Below are 17240 nucleotides of genomic sequence, written 5' to 3' on the forward strand. Positions count from 1 at the left end.
AAAATGCAAAGCACTGTTTGAATTGAATTAATATTTGACATCTTATATAAAGGTCCAAATAAAGAAGAGATTAAATCAACAAAGGAAGAAGATACTTTGTACTGAACATCATTAGTACAATAGTTCCAAAATGGACTTGCCAGCTCCTAGCCCAAGAAAGGATAATTATATCTCCTAAATATTTCAACTCCATTCACTTCTCTACATTCTCAGCATATGCTCAATGATTATTTGTGTAATTAATTAATTAAATCAAAAAAAATTATATACTAGTAGCAAGAAAAAAATCTAAGACTGGAACAACATTGGAAGAGGAGAAGGCACCTTATGGAGTATGCTTAGATTCCAGGAAACCCCTCCCCACTCTACATCAGTGATCATATAGAATAGCAAAGCATGGATGATGGAAAAGCGTCCCTTGTGAGACATAGTGTGTGCTTCTGCTATGGCTGAGGAATTCAGCACTGAGGCACTCTTGGTTCTTTAACAAGGGCAGAAAAACTACAAAAGGCTGTAGTAGGCACTCCTATGCTGACTGGCTGACTCACTGTCATTTCAGAGAAGTGTACTTGATCCACAAGGGTGAGTCTCTTAACACATTTACTAAGAGATGCCATGTGTAGCCAGATTATTGACCAGAGGTGATCATCAAAACCTAAGCTAACCAATCAAATTCTCTCTCTGAAGAATTTGTAGTTTTTATGCACAGTCACAGAAACTAGGTGTCAATGGAGTATAGAAAAGGGAAGATTCACAAATTCTTCTTCAAAGATCCCCCAGCTTTCCCCTGGTTATTCAAATCCTCTTAAGAGTCTATGTAATATATTAGTACACTCCTAATAAATTTTCCTTTATGCCTAAACTAAGGGATTTTTTTAAAAAAAGATTTTAAAAATACAATATGTAAGATATTATCTGGCCACGTTGTGTCATGCAATCTGCTACCTACACTGAGCCAAGTTCAATTTGAGTTATAATGGCTGCCAAACTGGCATTCCCAGAGAGAACCACAACTCAAGAGAGAAGAGGTCCTGGAAGTGAGAGAGAAACACCATTGATAACATTGAAGAGAAAGAGAAATTAAAATCTAGGATAGATATGGAAGGAAATAATAGGCTTCAATGTCATTACACAGAATTAAAAAAAAAAAGGAAATTTGGTATTTTTAGGGAACATTTTTTATCTTTATTGAAGAAAGCAAGCTTGCATTTAAAGAAGGAGAAATTGTAAATAGTTTTACAGTTAATAGTTAACAGTGAGTTTCCTTAGCCCAGGATATCCAGTCCATAAATATTCCTTGGATGTCTAAGGCATGGACAAGAAAGTGGGTTATTGAAACTTCAAATTTCCCCCAAATTTATGCTTATAAAGTTATATAAACTTTTTTTCATGAGATTTCTAAATATGGAGGATAGTTTAAACTCAAAAGTGTTCTAATTAGTAGTTCATAATAATGACAATCCCTTGTTGTAATTATTTAAAGGTTTTATAATCATAAAATCATATACTGAAGACCACAGAGAGACACACATGGCAGGCAAACCATGTTTATTCATCACTAAATGATTTATATGGATTAATCTCATAATAAAAGTCAGGAAATTGAAAATCTTGGCTAAATTTAAGCACAATCCCCCAGAGGCATGCATTGCTCGAGTGAGAAATAACAGTTTCTAAAAACAGGGTTAGCAGCCAATATCATTAATATTCTAAAGTCCTCCGAGACAGCATAGACAAATCATTGATTTTTACATTTATCTTTCTTGGACTTCTGTAGTCACTTCAAGGTGTCTTCATGTAATCCACTCATACTAGAGAATGTTTTCAAGGATATTCTAAATAATTAACCTTCTTACATTGGAGTTCAAGTGTCTCTCTGTGATAAAGCACTTGAACACCTCAAAAGCATAATTATAGGCATACCCTTGAGAGTTGGGATATATCAAGTTCTCAAAATGAGGGTGGATATTAAAACTGATATAGCAGCAATTAGTTATTATAAATTTTCTCCATTATCCAGTCTATTGGATTGTGTCAGCGAAATGTAATTCTGCTTAAAGGAGTCCACATAGTTTCTGATTGCCACAAGTTTCAATTCTCAGTCTTGAATTTATTATAGTATTTCAAATGTATGTAAGTATAATAAGTTTTTAAAATCATGGTTTAAATGTATGGAGTAAGCAATTTTGAGTATTTGACATTATGCCAAATACCAAACAGGCCCATAAAGATGACCTTCATAAAAAGCCATACTGACTTTGACCCAACATGTATTTTCACCATAAATATCTTAATATGTAGCTTTTAAAATGTAAAATGAAAACTTTTATATTCTTTTTATCAATAAATAAATTCATCTAGTAATCGAAGTATTTTTCTAAAATTTCATTTTTCTAGAGTCATTGAAAAGATCATTCCAAAAGAAGTCAAGACTATACTATGAGAATAGTTTTAATATTCTCTATCTCTAGTACTAGCATATAATACACAATGACAGATAAGCTTTTTAAATATTATATTTAATCCAAGAATTTTAGGATGAGATATCCTTAATCAATAACACACTCTATTTGGAGGGGTCTTTTTAAATTATGTTTAAACTTTTTGTCATAATTGATTGTTGTATTTCTATTCATGATGAAACGTGTGCATGTATGTGTGGTTTTTAGGTATAGGTCATTTAATAGTACAAATGTAACCACCGTCTTCAAAATCTTTCAATGGCTTCTCATATACTGCTAAATAATATCTAAAGTTTTTGCCATGATTACAAAATCTTACATGGGATAGGCCTCCACTATCACTTGACTTCATAGCCTATCTCCTAGCACCAATTATCACTATTCTGCTCCTCTCTCCTAATTCTGGCTTCCTTACTGTGTTCCAAAGCCTTTGCTCATTTTTTCTCTCTTCTTGATGTACTTTTGGCCAAAATAGCCATAGGCTTACTCTCTCACTTCCTTCAAATCCCTGTTCCAATATCATCATGCTCCTTAAAAACTACTATTACACATACATGAACACACACACATACACACATGCACACATGCACACACCACTCAGGTCTATTCATCTTATCCTACCTTAATTTGCTGTTTGTTTGTTTCTTTTGATAGTACTTATCACCCCTGACATGTTTGTATGTCTATTTTGTGTCTTCTATGCATAGAAAGTATATAAAGAAGAAATTTTATTTTATTAATTGTTGCATATACAATGCCTAATGCAGTGCCTGACACTCAGGAGTTGTTAAATAATTTTTAGATAAATAAATGAATAAATAAATGAATAAAATCAATTATCAATTTTTAAAATCAAACACAAATACTGTTGTTTATGCTTGATATTATAGCATTAAAATTCTGCTTTATTTTCTCTTAAAAGTCTTCAACCCACCTATAACTATTTTTTAATCATAATTTTTTTCTTATAACTCTAATAAAGTAATAAATAAATGTCAAAGTCTGGAAAACACCATAACCATTGCCATTTATAGTATACATATAAATATCAACACATAAATCAAAACAAGAACAAAAGAACACTGGAAACCATTTTATAGTCTATGGTCACTTTCTTGGGTGACCCCACCCCTCTAAAACCAAAAAAGAGAGGAAGGAAGAAAAGAGAGAAGAACAGAAGGAAATTACATGAACTTTTAAACTAAGCATGCAGTTTTAAGGTTAACATTTTTCTAATCCCTAGTTATGTTTATTGTTTCTAGTTTGTATCATTCATTCTTAGATTCTTTGTGTAGAAGCATTCAAAAGGCAATTCGGTGAATCTGCGATCTTTCAGTATATGATCATTATAGACAGCAGTAATGACTAGTTCCGGAAAATCCAACCATTATGCAATGACTGAACACAATTATTGATGCCTTTCCAAGAATATAATCTTGTGTAAGAAACATTATTCTTCAACATGTTTAACATGTTTAATTTCTAATAGTTTTCTTGGTCATTTGATCTTTACTCATTTGTTCCAGTACTTCCAATGAATAGTATATATCACTCACATGTATGATGAGATGGAATCTAATTGAGACAGACTCTCTAACTACATCCCTTGTAAACTATACTTAACTTATTATTTATTACATCTATTAAATAAGAAAACTTTAGTATCTATGGTATATAATATAATAAAATATCAGCATCTTAGTTTAAGTTTATGTTCTCATGGACATCTGAGAGTCTGCATTGGTCAATGAAATAGGAAGGGATTAAAGCGGGATGATATCGCCAAAATTGATGATCAAAAAAAAAAAAAATTGACTGTGGCATATAGACAGCTGATGAGAAAAGACTGTGTATTAAGAGGACAACATTACCTGTGATTGGATCTAAGCCACCAAATATCTCAAAATCGTTTATTATTGCCAAAAAATAAGGCAAAAGATTGAATAGAATAGTAAGTAAAGAATTATTAGTTGTAATAAAAGCTATGAAAAAAGGAAAAAATGAGTTGCTGAGAAAATAAGCAAAGTGAGAATGGGAATTGAGGACCTATTTCAGATAGAGTGGTCAGGAATGGTCTCTCTGAAAAGGTGATTTGTAGCTTGAGTCCAGAAGGATTCAATGGAGTTAGTCATGAGAGATGCAGAGGGAAGACTGGTTCAGGCAGAGAAGAAATATGGGCAGAGCCCCCATGCCTGGGAAAAACTTTGCATATCTGAAGAAGTAAAAAGCAGACCAGAATATCAGGAGCACAGTGAGCAAAAAGGAGAGGGGGTAAAGCAAGCAAGGATTGTCATACAGTACTCTTCAGGCTATGACAAGACATTTGTGCATGACTCTGAGTCCAGCAGAACACCACAAGTGTTATAAGCAACAGAAGGCCATGACCAGATTTATGTTTTAAGAATGTCACTGTAGTACGGAGAATGAATTGGAGGGGACCAAGAGTAGATGCAAGGAGGCTGCTGCTCTATTCCCAGGGAAAGATATAGAGACATATCTGGTTGGAAGAATTGATAGGCTGATTTGATAGACTGGATGTGACGTATGAGGGCAAGGGAGGATTCAGGGATGGTATTCATATTTCTGGCTTGCTCAACTGAGAGGATGATGAGAGTACATTTCTAAAAGAAGAAAAATTGTTGGAGTGGGGGTGCGAAAGGGTTGAAAATGTAAGTGGAAAAAACAAGAGTCTTAAAACATATTATATTTGAGAAATGGTGAAACATCCAAGCATAGCTGCTAGTAGACAGCTTGATATACTAATCAGCAGTTCAAAGGAAAGACAAGGGTTAGGAATTAAAATCTGTTTTGTTCTATCTCCAGACAAACATTGGACACATTCACAATAGGCTAGGGAGACTGTATATTAAAAGGATGTAGAAAATATCACTTGCAGGTGATGCTTTCTATAATTTAAATGATATGCTGACTATTCCAGCCACTTCCTTCTGCCTTTCTCTATTCAATAGGACTAAGGCAGTTAAGGTAAAGCCCACCTAAATTGGTAAAGACCTGAAACCATACCAGTTTCTCTCTCTCTCTGTCTCTCTCTCTCTCTCTCTCTCTCTCTCTCTCTCTCCCTATCTCTCTCACATCTTTGATTACTTTCAAACAGTTCAGTAGTAAATCGGAGGATTTAGGCAAGCAGGTTTATCCACAGCCTTCCTAACTTGTTCAGGAGGAAAAAAAAAAAAAAACGGCCACAGGTCAGCTTAAGTACTCTGCACTGTGGTTGAGGACTCAAGGTCAGCCAACAATAATGTGGTACTTTATCCTATATGCCATTTTTCCTTGTGAATATACCCCTCAAGGAAATGATGACTGTGGTCTAAGGTAATTTTTAGATATCCTAGATGCCACATTATCATTATTTCTGATAAAGCTCAATGTCTTTTTCTAGTCTCACATTGTACCTGCTAGATGGTTGCCTGCTTTGCCAATTAATTTGCAGAATTTAATAAATAAGACCCTCACTATATATCATTTACTGTCTTTTTAGACTGTACTCTCAGTAAATATGAATACTCCACTGATTCCATTTAACTTGTAACAGATCCGGGCACCTGCTTCTGGGCTGCAGCTCATCTCAGCTGTGGAGTTTTTTAAATGCGTTAGCAATTGGAGTGCATCTTTACTATTGAATGGCATCCCTCATCTGTAAAGCCATTTACAAACTTTACTGATCAAGCTGTACATTTCTGAGTTGGAATTTAATCTACAGAGCCTTCTGCAAAATGAGCTGAATTCTCTACTAATCATGGGCAATAGTAGAATTTATTTGGTTTGCAGTAATTTGCATTATTTGCTTATTATACCCCTTGGTTCCTGCTGCAGACTGCTGTGCAGTGTTGCTGGAGCTAGGAAATCACTCTCCACATCATCCTACTCCCGAGGTGAGAACATTTTGATGGTGGATGAAATATCTTCTTAATGTGAGAATCTCACCATTCACACATGCATATATCCTCTCTTTATGTCCATATGATGCAATACAGTGAGTGCTGCCTGGGTATCTCTTTACAAACCTATGAAGTTATGATATTCCAAAGCATTAAACCAAAAGCAACATTACTCCATTTTGCTATAGTCTCTTTATGACTCTCCTTAGCCTAACAACAAACATTGTTTGTATTCCATGTAAACCCCTAATGCTATTAAAATAGTTCCTGTGCTACATACTATCACTGTTACTACAGAAATGATGCAGTAAATTAAACAGTTTAATAGTTAGAATTAATTTATCAATACCAGATACCATTTTGTGAATTCTACTCCAAAAAAAAAAAAAGGTTTTATTCCAACTAAAGTATAGAGGATCAACGACTCAAAATTCCATAAATTAAAGATATTTAAGCACAAAATTTTATAACTGGTTAGCAAACCTAGATAGACTGCAACAGATAATTACAATAAAATTGGAATACTGTTTTAAGAAATAAATTGCACTTCTACAATACTCTGGGAAATGCATTGTTTCATATGGAGAAAGAATAAACACTTCTAGAAAAGGATTGTATACACATCCATCAGTATCTGAACCAACATCTAGACTTGTCAGGTAAGATCAATATACTTCCTTCATGTTTGCATCACAGAATGGAAAGAGAGCTTTTGACTGGATAAGATAATATCTAAGTTTAATCCTGGTGTATCAGAGGATAAAGCACTCAATTGTCCAAGAGGTTATAAAATTTGTTTTAGTACCTTGTAGACATTAACTATATACACATTAGGCCAGATAAGAGAATATGTACAATGTTGAGAACAAAAATATAAAACTGAGTCACTCATTTATACTTGTTGAATATTTTTCTAAAGAAAGCACATAAAAATGACTGAGGTTGCCTACAGTATGCAGACAAGAAAACATATAGCCCAGTATTACAGTCAGGAAATATGTTATATATTAACAGATTCATACCTCAATCGATAAATTATATGCATAAAAGTTTAATAATTCTAACATGACAGAATTTGTTAAAAATAAAATACATAAGTCTTCACCTTCTTTTTTAAAAATGATCTTCACATTTGCTCAGGGAAGATCAGAACTACCAATAATGGTTCCATTGATGGATCTTTTTATACATGTTCTTAATTTGTTTGCTGAAAAATAAATGTTCTAAAACTTAAATTAAATTATAAAAGCTATAAAATATTACACTTGGTTTCTTTACTATTTATACATCTATAGCATCTAATAGATTCAGGGAAATCTATATGAAAAAAAATAGCTTTTGAAGGTTTTGCTAAATATATTTTTCCTTTTGCCCTAATACACTTTAATCCTGGGCAGGTTCTTCTGTGTTGGGCCACCCATTGATTTTGAAAGCTGCTTCTCGGAGAGCCCTGCCAAGCATATTTCAAGAATCCACTAGTTGTCAAGAAGAAAGGTTTAATTTCCAGAATACAATTCAAACTATTTATATTTAATCCATTTTATAAGATAATTATTCTTATATTGTAGGGAGTAAAATGTCTCAAAAAAATTCAAAACTTTTTTAGAAAATATGTGTATCAGTGTGCGGGTCCCAAGCCCAGATGGTCCCAGGTCTGGCTGTGATCCAGGCTCATGGCTAGGAATAAGATTTAGAATGCTTCATTAGTGTAGTATGGCGCCTGTGCCTAAAATATGTAAATATGCTTCAGCTTATTGTATCACACATGTGTGTCCGAATGCTACTATTGTACTCTAATCTGTGTGGAGCCATGGTACCCTGGAGAGCAGAAGGGGAGCAGAAGAAGGGGAGCAGAAGAAGTGCATGCAATATCATGCTCCCCCCAATAGAACTGCACTTCCCACAATAGAACTGCACTCCGCACAATAAAGTTGGTGCCTGCCATTTCATACTCAGGTCTGCCTTTTGTGCATTCTTCCAACTGAATGTCTCACCATTGAACCTTCCTTTCTCAATCAGCTCTGTGCTGACACAGTGTCCTTTATTGTTTAGTTGTTTTCTAAATAATTTGTATAGTGTACACTCCGGTGGAGACATGCTCACAAAATCTCCTATCCTACTATTAGATTTTTACCAAATATAATGGGACAGAAAGACAGCTCAAACGAACTAGGCAGGCAGAAGAGTAAAAGCTAAAGCAAAACTATTCCAAGTTTAAAGATGTATAAACTTACAATTGAACTCTTGCTGAGAATATGAGTGACATGCCTGTCTCTGGTCAACTGAAGGTCCTACGTAAAACAAACTGTAAATTTTACTCTAGATTTTACCTAGAATGATCCCTAGATTTATTCATTTAAGTGCTCACTTATAACTAATTCCTTGGGGACTACCCAAGATGGTATATAGCATTGAACTCAGGGCTTACTTCTTGGTTTCCGTCTTATCCACAAACAAGAAAGAAGAAAATGAAAGTAGACCAACAATGCATGGCTTATCCAGACAACGTTATGCTGCTATTAATTCAAATTGAGGGAGCATTATAAAATAGAGCCCTGTGTGGAAAATAACTGAATGCTTGCTTAGGATGCTTTTGTGTGAGAAGGTTACCTCATCATCACCACCACCACCACCAACCCCCCACAACAAATACCAAACCCCTCATCTGTGAAGACAATGTCTCTGGGAGATGTGTTAGCCAGTGGGATCAGCAAAGGAACTCCTACATCCATGCTAGAAAATAACCCAATAGATATCAAACAACTAAAACTCTTGTGTGATAATATACTAATAGTCATGTCAGCATTGGGCAAAGTCCTATTCTTAATGTCAGCTGTATAGTTATTCATATAAGGTGACACATCTCAACTTTTCAGACACTGCCTCCTACCAAAAGGGAACAGAATGCCCAATGCAAAAAAATGTGTTCTAGAAAGTACCACTTTAATCATCCCAAGAAGAAGATGCCTGGTCCATGAGATTATCATTCCCTTAACTAAGAGAAAATAGTTAAGAGAGAGTTGATACCATATCCTTTGTCATCCACTACACTTTCCCCTTTTTAAAAATATCTAGTATTAAGAGAGCTTGATTTGATCCAAATTGTCTGGCACAGTTACAGTTAAGGAGTATAACCAAAAGACCATACATAAAAACTATATGAGTGGCTTTTTTTTTTTTTTTTTAACGTTGAAATTGAGGGTTTATAGGTAAGGTTTATTTCCTCCTTCGTCTTCTTCTAAAATTTTCAAATGTCCTTTATCTTAGTGTTTCATGAGGCCCAAATCTCTAAAAAACAAAAGTGTTACGTAATAAAAATACCATTAGCAATTACAAAGATAAAAGTATCTCCACTCTTTTGAGCCTTAATTATACCCTAAAAATCTACCTTTGATAGCTCCCTCTAAATGTGTTCCACCTTATTTTATAAATCAATAATTTTCTCCTCATAGTTTTCTAAAATGTAGATTTCATTAAATACATAAAAAAATTACTACCAATGTGACTGTAATTATCAATGAACTCTCTCATAAATAAAACAGGAAAAACATGTATGATTTTCAATAGAATTGAGTATATAAATATTTATTTTATATATATATATATATTTCAGGAATAAATCTCAAGTAAGGTCAGTATAGGAATTATATACAGTGAAAACTTTGTAAAAGAAATGAGAAAACAGTAAGTGATGGATGAAACAAGTACCTTCTGGACTTTTGAAGAACAGTGCAAGGCAAGCAATTGGCTAGGCTGTGTGAATACTTATCCAAATCACCAATTCATTTTTTTTTTCTTTGAGAGACCTAACTACTGCACATACATAGTAAAAGTCAAAAACCAGTTCAGTTCAGCCAGAAATAAGTAAAACATAAAATTTTAACATGTACTTGAATAATAGATCTAATCTAGCTTGAAATTTTCCCTTGAAACACTTCAGAGCATTGCTGCAATTCTCCACTTCTCTTTAGCTAGAGTGATCCAATATCAACGTACAAGGAAGGACACTGAATAGCCTAAAGATGTTACACCATGCCAGAAAATATTTTATTTATTTATTTTTTTTGCTTTTTGTTACTCAAAACTTTATTTTGCCCATGAAATCAGAATAACAAATATGATTAGAAAATAATTGTTTTAGATGGAAGCATATCAGAAATTAAAATAGAAAAGGTGAAAATACGGAGATTATGCAGAGCTAGTATGACAGGGTATAGAAGAGCAATTCCAACGTGGGTTGTTTCTCTGATGCAGTCATTTGGCAAACTCTTGGGCTTGGCACTCGAGCAGAAATTAAGCTTTAGATGTTTAAAATGATCAGACTTTCTGCTCTGCTCCCAATTCTTTAGGCACAGAGACAGTCAAGTGCAAAGTTAATCTCTTGGACTTCGCAGTCAGACTTTCTGGGATTAAAAAACTAAGCTCTGACCTGAAGTACTTACTTGAAATTGCTTAAGTTATTTAGCCTCCCTGTGCCTCAGTTCCCCTCCTATAAAACTAACACAGTGGTACCTTCCACTTGTATGCAGATTAAATTAGGAAACATGTGCAAAACAATTTTTTAAATCTCTGGAAAATAATAAGCCTCTGAACAATATTAACTACTATAAATATTATTACTATTGATTCTTTAACTCTCACCACCGCTAGATAGAAATTATTTTCACAGGGGTTTTCACCATGGTTCAAAAAGCTTAGATCCATCAAGAAAACATTGAGAAATCAAAATGATAATGTAATATGTCTACCACTACTCATGAATTTAAAACCACTTCTTTTTGCCCTTCTATACTTTAATTGTCAGTATGAATGCGCTTATTAACACTTCTGAAGCACATTGATATTGTGTAGTGATCCCTGTCTGTCTTCTGCTGACTCAGACCCCTCTTTTGTCTTTTCTCGCCCTTTGTTCTCTTTCTCTCACAGACATCAAGAAAGAAAAAAGAAATCTGGTTTCTGGTTCAGGCTTCAACTTCTGAAGTCTTGATTTGTGAGAGGAATAGAAGCAGCATGTTTTTAACCTCTGAGGACACTTCATTTCAGAAAGCTGCTTGAAAGGATCTCAAGGGATCAATATCACAAATGGTTGCAGCTCTTGTTATGTTATTGGTCAGACAACAGGAGTTACCTAGTTATAGTAAGAAAGCCAAAACAATAATCAGCTGGTTAAAATCATAGATCGCAAGAGTAAACTCTATGAAATGGAATTGAAACAGGAATATTCTATTATTTACTAAATCTGTATTTTGGATTATGGATTTTTAAGGCATTGCAATAACAAAACGAAATATAAAAATACTATCTGCACAGTCACTGTTTGGGAAAATTCAATAATGAAATGTAGAAAAAAATTGACACACTAGCACATAAGCAAATCAATCCAGATTTAAATAAGTAAAATACTGAGCCAACTTTAGGATTCAAATCCATTAAAATATATATATATTTTTTTTTCTTCCCAAAAGGAGGAAAAACCAAACATGAATATATACCTTTAGTATCACTGGAATAAGATTACTTTTAAGACATATGATACTATAAATTTTACTCGTCATTCCAGTTTTTGTTCCTACCTACTCAGTCCCAGGCACACTGATGCATTTAAGACATTGGATTAAGATCATAACTCTCGCTGACTTTAATGGGACTTCTACGGTAACAATAAAAATTCAGTAAGATCATACTGTACAGGAAACCAATTTTTAAGAACGAAATTTATAAAATCACAATATTGATATATGTTCAATATGCAGGTGGAATTTATAAATTGCATTATGTATGCATTCTGATTTGGATGAAGTTATTCTAAAAATCCTGAGGATAATTACACATACAAACACAGAAGACAATAAAGTTATCATCTGAGTTCTTGATGATAAGGCATCTCATGACTCTGAGCTTAAACATAATCTGTCCTTGTCTGCTGCAGATATTAAAAGAACAGTTGGTCTCCTACTGTTCTTTTTGTCTCATAAACTAAGGGTCAAAATTCTCCATTTTTGTACATCTATGAGCTACTTTTTTAGGAGCATGAAAGTTCGAATTAAACAGTAACTATCTAATTTTGAATCCTTGTGCATACCAATTATTACTGGAACCGGCAATAAAATTTTGCTGAGAGCAATGTTATGCATCATGTTCTAAGATGGCTTGCTGGCGTAGTATCTCATGTAATATTGTAAAACAGTTTGTACTAGTCAACCTCAACTGGAGCTACTGTGACAACATTTCGCAGATGATGAGATTTAATTGCACAGAAATGTCATTTTTCAAAGATCCTAGAAACAAAGGACAAATCTGGATTTGAAAAGAAATCTCATGTTAACAAGGTCACCAGGAATCAGCTTTGGAGCAGAAGATTAAATGAACTCTGAGATACCCTGTATATGATTTGAAGAAATAACAAATATAACTTCCAATTCTTAAATGAAAAAAATTAAAAAATAAAGCAGATAATTCTCTTAACTGGTTACTCTAATCTTCTAATAAGCTCTTGTATTTTAAAAACAGAGATTAAATGTTTACTAAAATAAAAATCTAACTATATGTACAGATATGCAGAAGTTACATAAAGTTTTTCCTAAGTATACAGAAATTTCTGCAGCACGTTGACTCACAAAATAAATGACTATATAAGCCTACAAGAGTGAAACTTATTTTTAATAGTCCAGTTTCTAATACATAAGATGTAACCTATTATACATCGATATGCCAGTTATGCTTCATCAAACTGATTATATACCATTTCATGAGGATGTAATCTCCTGGGACTTAAGTAGTCCAATGTAATCAGTTATAATAAGATGGATCAGTACAGGTTGTAAAAATATCAAATCCTCTAAGCAACAGATCAAGACAGATAAAATTCTGTATGTTAAAGATCTCTGATCCCTGACAGATAGCCTGTAATTACAGTGCTTTTATAGTTTGGTTGCAACCAATTTTTCCATAAAGAAGTCAGAACAATAAATATTTTCTTTAAGCCTTATCCATCAAACAGTCATTATCTTTAATAAAAAAGCAATTAAATGTTTTCCTTTTTCAGAACTCCTCTGACTTGTTAAATCATGTCAATGATTTCTCTATTTTTCTAGCTCAGTGTAAGTCTCCCAACTTTTCTGAAAACTAAATATCATACACACTCCTCCCAACACACTAAACCAAACCAAACCAAACTAAACTAAACCAAACCAAAACTTTGAATGGAGAAGTGATGAGCTAGGGCTAAGATTGGATAAGTAAATTTGTATACATGAAACTCCTTTCCATAGTCTTGAACAAATTTTTGACCAGTAGGGACTGCAAACAAAAGTGAACCATGCCCTTTCCTTCCCATTCTCTAATGCCCCACAGGACTGGAAGAGACAGCTACCCTGCCCACATTCTCACTCTTTTCCATCTGATTTTCCATTTCAGTCATATGCAAAACACAAGAAAATTCCACCTTATGAGAAAGATATGGGTGGATAGAGTAAACCATTTAAAAAGTCTACAATAAACTAAATTTTGAAAATAGAAGATAATGAAAACTCAGTCTCTCTTCTCCATCTTACATTTGCCTGCAGCTTACATCCCCACACCTTGTTCTTTTCCTCTCTCCCTCCTATCCCTCCTCTCCTCCTACTTCCCTTCCTTTTCCTCTTCCTCCTAGTCTTACTCCTCCTCTCCTCTCTTCACTTTTCCTCTTCCCTTTTCTCTCGTCCTTTGTCCTTTACCCACCTCTCTCCTTTTTCTCTCTCCTCCTTTCTTCCCTCTCTCTGATTTTCTCCTATGATTGTTTCTTTTCCCTTTTCTAGTATAACTTTTACTCTCAGGTCTTCTCTTTCTCTCATTAGCATAATTAGTACCAATTAAAGGATTAAGCATGAGAATGTAGAGTGATTTCATCCTAATAATAGCTAACATTTATTGAGTATTTAATATGGCTAAGCCTTAGCAAGACACCTTACATTCTTTACATTATTAACTTTAATCCTTAAAATAATCTATATGGGCAGATTCTACCATTTTCCCCATGTTTTTAGATAAGGAAATGAAGGATAAGGACTAAGCATCTTGCCCAAAGTCACAATCTATCTAAATGAAAATCAAATTTCAATGTTTTTGTTCACCATCTATATATAGCTCAAAGAAATTTCACAAATCTTTGAGAAAATGCTTAGGATAGTCAGATTTCGAATGCAGACACTAGATCGTTATAAAAATCATGTTAGAAGATCATAGGGAAGCCCTTCAAAATAGCAGGCTAAATCTTCCAGGGAAATCGTATTTGGGTTTAAAAGGCTAACATAATTGCCATTCGGAAGGGACAGGCTAACAGTGATTGAAAATATGACCTACAAATTTGAAGCCACACACACATGCACACATGCATAAACACACACATGATATATGGACTTATGAGCATTGATTTGTAACTCCATAAAGTGTGCTCTGGTAGTGGGAACTTACGTATTTATTAATGATTGCCAAAAACTCTCTAGAGGACAGCCTAGGATATATAATAAAAAAAGAATCTGCCCAAATAATTATTCTATCAATTATATGGGCTGTAGAATTTTGACTACAGGGTGTTCCACGAACTCCAAAATTATGCTCTGGGAATCACTTGCCATTGCCAGAGGTTTGACAGCCCATCGAACAATGCCAAAATTGTTCACTAGTGAGAACTGTAATACTCAAGCATTTCAGCTTAATCATAAGAGAACAGAATGTGTTTTGTGTGGGTGACTAAGAGTTTACAATTGAGAAGAAAATCCAAAAAGTCATGGAGGTTATCAGATGTAGACTACATCCTCCAGAGGCTATTCAATATCAACCTCAGCAGAAATATGGTTGCCCAAGTATTATATAGTGAATTAGAAAGAATCCAGTCTTCATAATTATATACATGTCAATTCAGCTATCAGTTCTGACATAGTCACCTCGTATCCCTTGTACCACCTCCCACTAGCATTAATTTTTAATTTATTTTAATTTTTTAAATAATAATAGCACTTTGAATGTTTTTTGTGAGGATTTGATGTCATGTATGTATATAGTCTAGCTGAGATATGTAGACTTTTGATAAGTAACAATTGCTATTATTATTATATTTTAAAGTTGACTAGTACCTGGTTATGTGTTGAATGAAATGTTTTCGTATCAATACAGCATTTGATTTATATTTAAGTTTCTATTTCCTAAAACTCATTCCATTCCATCCCCAAAGAATCTATCCTGTTCATTCTCATATTGTATCTATTGTACATGTTTTTGTCATTTTGATTGTACTACTTTGCTGACACAACTTCTTCAACTGGGACAAAAAGCAAAATTCAAAATCTGCAAGTTTATTATTCTTTGTAGTCAAATGGCCCTGTTTCACCTTTGTTTTTATATCTCCAATTCTAAATTTCATTCAACAATTTCTTCATAGGTTATAACCTTGGAGAAAGGTTCACAAGAATGATTTATTAGTGGAAGAAATTATTTAACAAAAGTTATATTTTGTAAATGTTGAAAGATATGACTAGTATCTGAATGCATTAAAAAAATTATGTTCACATTATGTGGGAAAACATTGCTATTTTTACTTTTCTGTAGTATAAATCAGTGTGCAGATTAATTCATTCACATAATTATATTTGCGGGTCTTCTACCTTTATTCCTGGCTGTAACTTTCTTTGTGGGAAAAAGCAATTTGTAAGCAAGTATAAAACATCTTTTGAGCACTATGGTAGAAGGTCAGAGATGATATGGGGGCCTGTGGACATTGGGAGCCATCTGAATTAAGCCAGGATAAAATAACAGATGCTTGGATAATTTTATATTCTAAACAGCAAAAAGATTTTTAGACAATAGATCCTTGATTGCCAAGCTGCTGAAAATGGTTATTTCATCTCTGGAACATAAATGGTCTGCTGGCATTACACCCACATAACTCTAAGGGATGAAAATAAAATTATAAACTGCAGTGTGAAGTCTGAAATGGCCACCTTTAAGTTTAATTTTTTCCTTAATGTTGTAGAGTTCATAAAATATGCATTAATTCCAGTTTTTAATAGCTGTTATTAATCCATCTTTCTCTTTCAGATGGTAGACAATGCCTAAAAGAATAGATTTCTCACACTGCACTTCCAGACCATGTTCTATCTTATAATTTTGCTCGGTTGTTTCTTTTTTTAGTTTATTAAGCAACGTTTGTTAGATAAAGCACACAGAGAAATAAACAGTTTCTTCAACGTTGAAACTATAAAAGAAACAACTAGGATCATTTTGATAATCTGGTTCATTCTTTATAAGCAGATTAGACTTTCACTGACAAAATATTACCACCATAATATTTTTAAAAGGTTTAAAGTTATGAAAATTTTAGTTTTAAAACAACTGATTCTAATTTTCTTTTACCTTCACATCATATTGGTTTAATTCAAAACAAAACAATCTAATTTTTAAAGTCTACATTTAGCAATACAAAACACTTAGAAATTTTTATTTTTATTTTTATTTTAGTCTTTTTTTTTTATGCCTAATGCACCTGGTCTTCCTAGGTCATCTCCAATCCAAGTACTAACCAGGCTCGCCCCTGCTTAGCTTCCGAGATCAGACAGGATTGGGTGTGTTCAGGGTAGCATGGCCATAGAAAACACTCAGAAATTTTGATGAGGATAATTAGTGCATTTACCAAACTTCCCATTTACCACCACCTATCAAAATCCTGAATTTTTCAGCATCGATTATGAATAACAAAAAAGGTATAAACTCAAAAGACCTGACTATAACCTCCTAAAAAATTGAAAACAAACTAAATGTCCCCCAAAGTAGATGATAGGTTAAATAAACTATGGTATATTCAGAAAAAAAAATATACAAAGAACTCATACAATTCAATAATAAC

General features: G+C 33.6%; 1 pseudogene; it reads right to left on the reverse strand.

Annotated features, from left to right (window-relative positions):
- Positions 1-16868: 16868 nt before the first annotated feature.
- LOC120587874 (uncharacterized) lies at positions 16869-16987 on the reverse strand (annotated as a pseudogene).
- Positions 16988-17240: the final 253 nt, after the last annotated feature.

Source organism: Pteropus medius, unplaced genomic scaffold, assembly GCF_902729225.1.
Source record: "Pteropus medius unplaced genomic scaffold, Ma_sr-lr_union100, whole genome shotgun sequence".
Lineage (NCBI taxonomy): Eukaryota > Metazoa > Chordata > Mammalia > Chiroptera > Pteropodidae > Pteropus > Pteropus medius.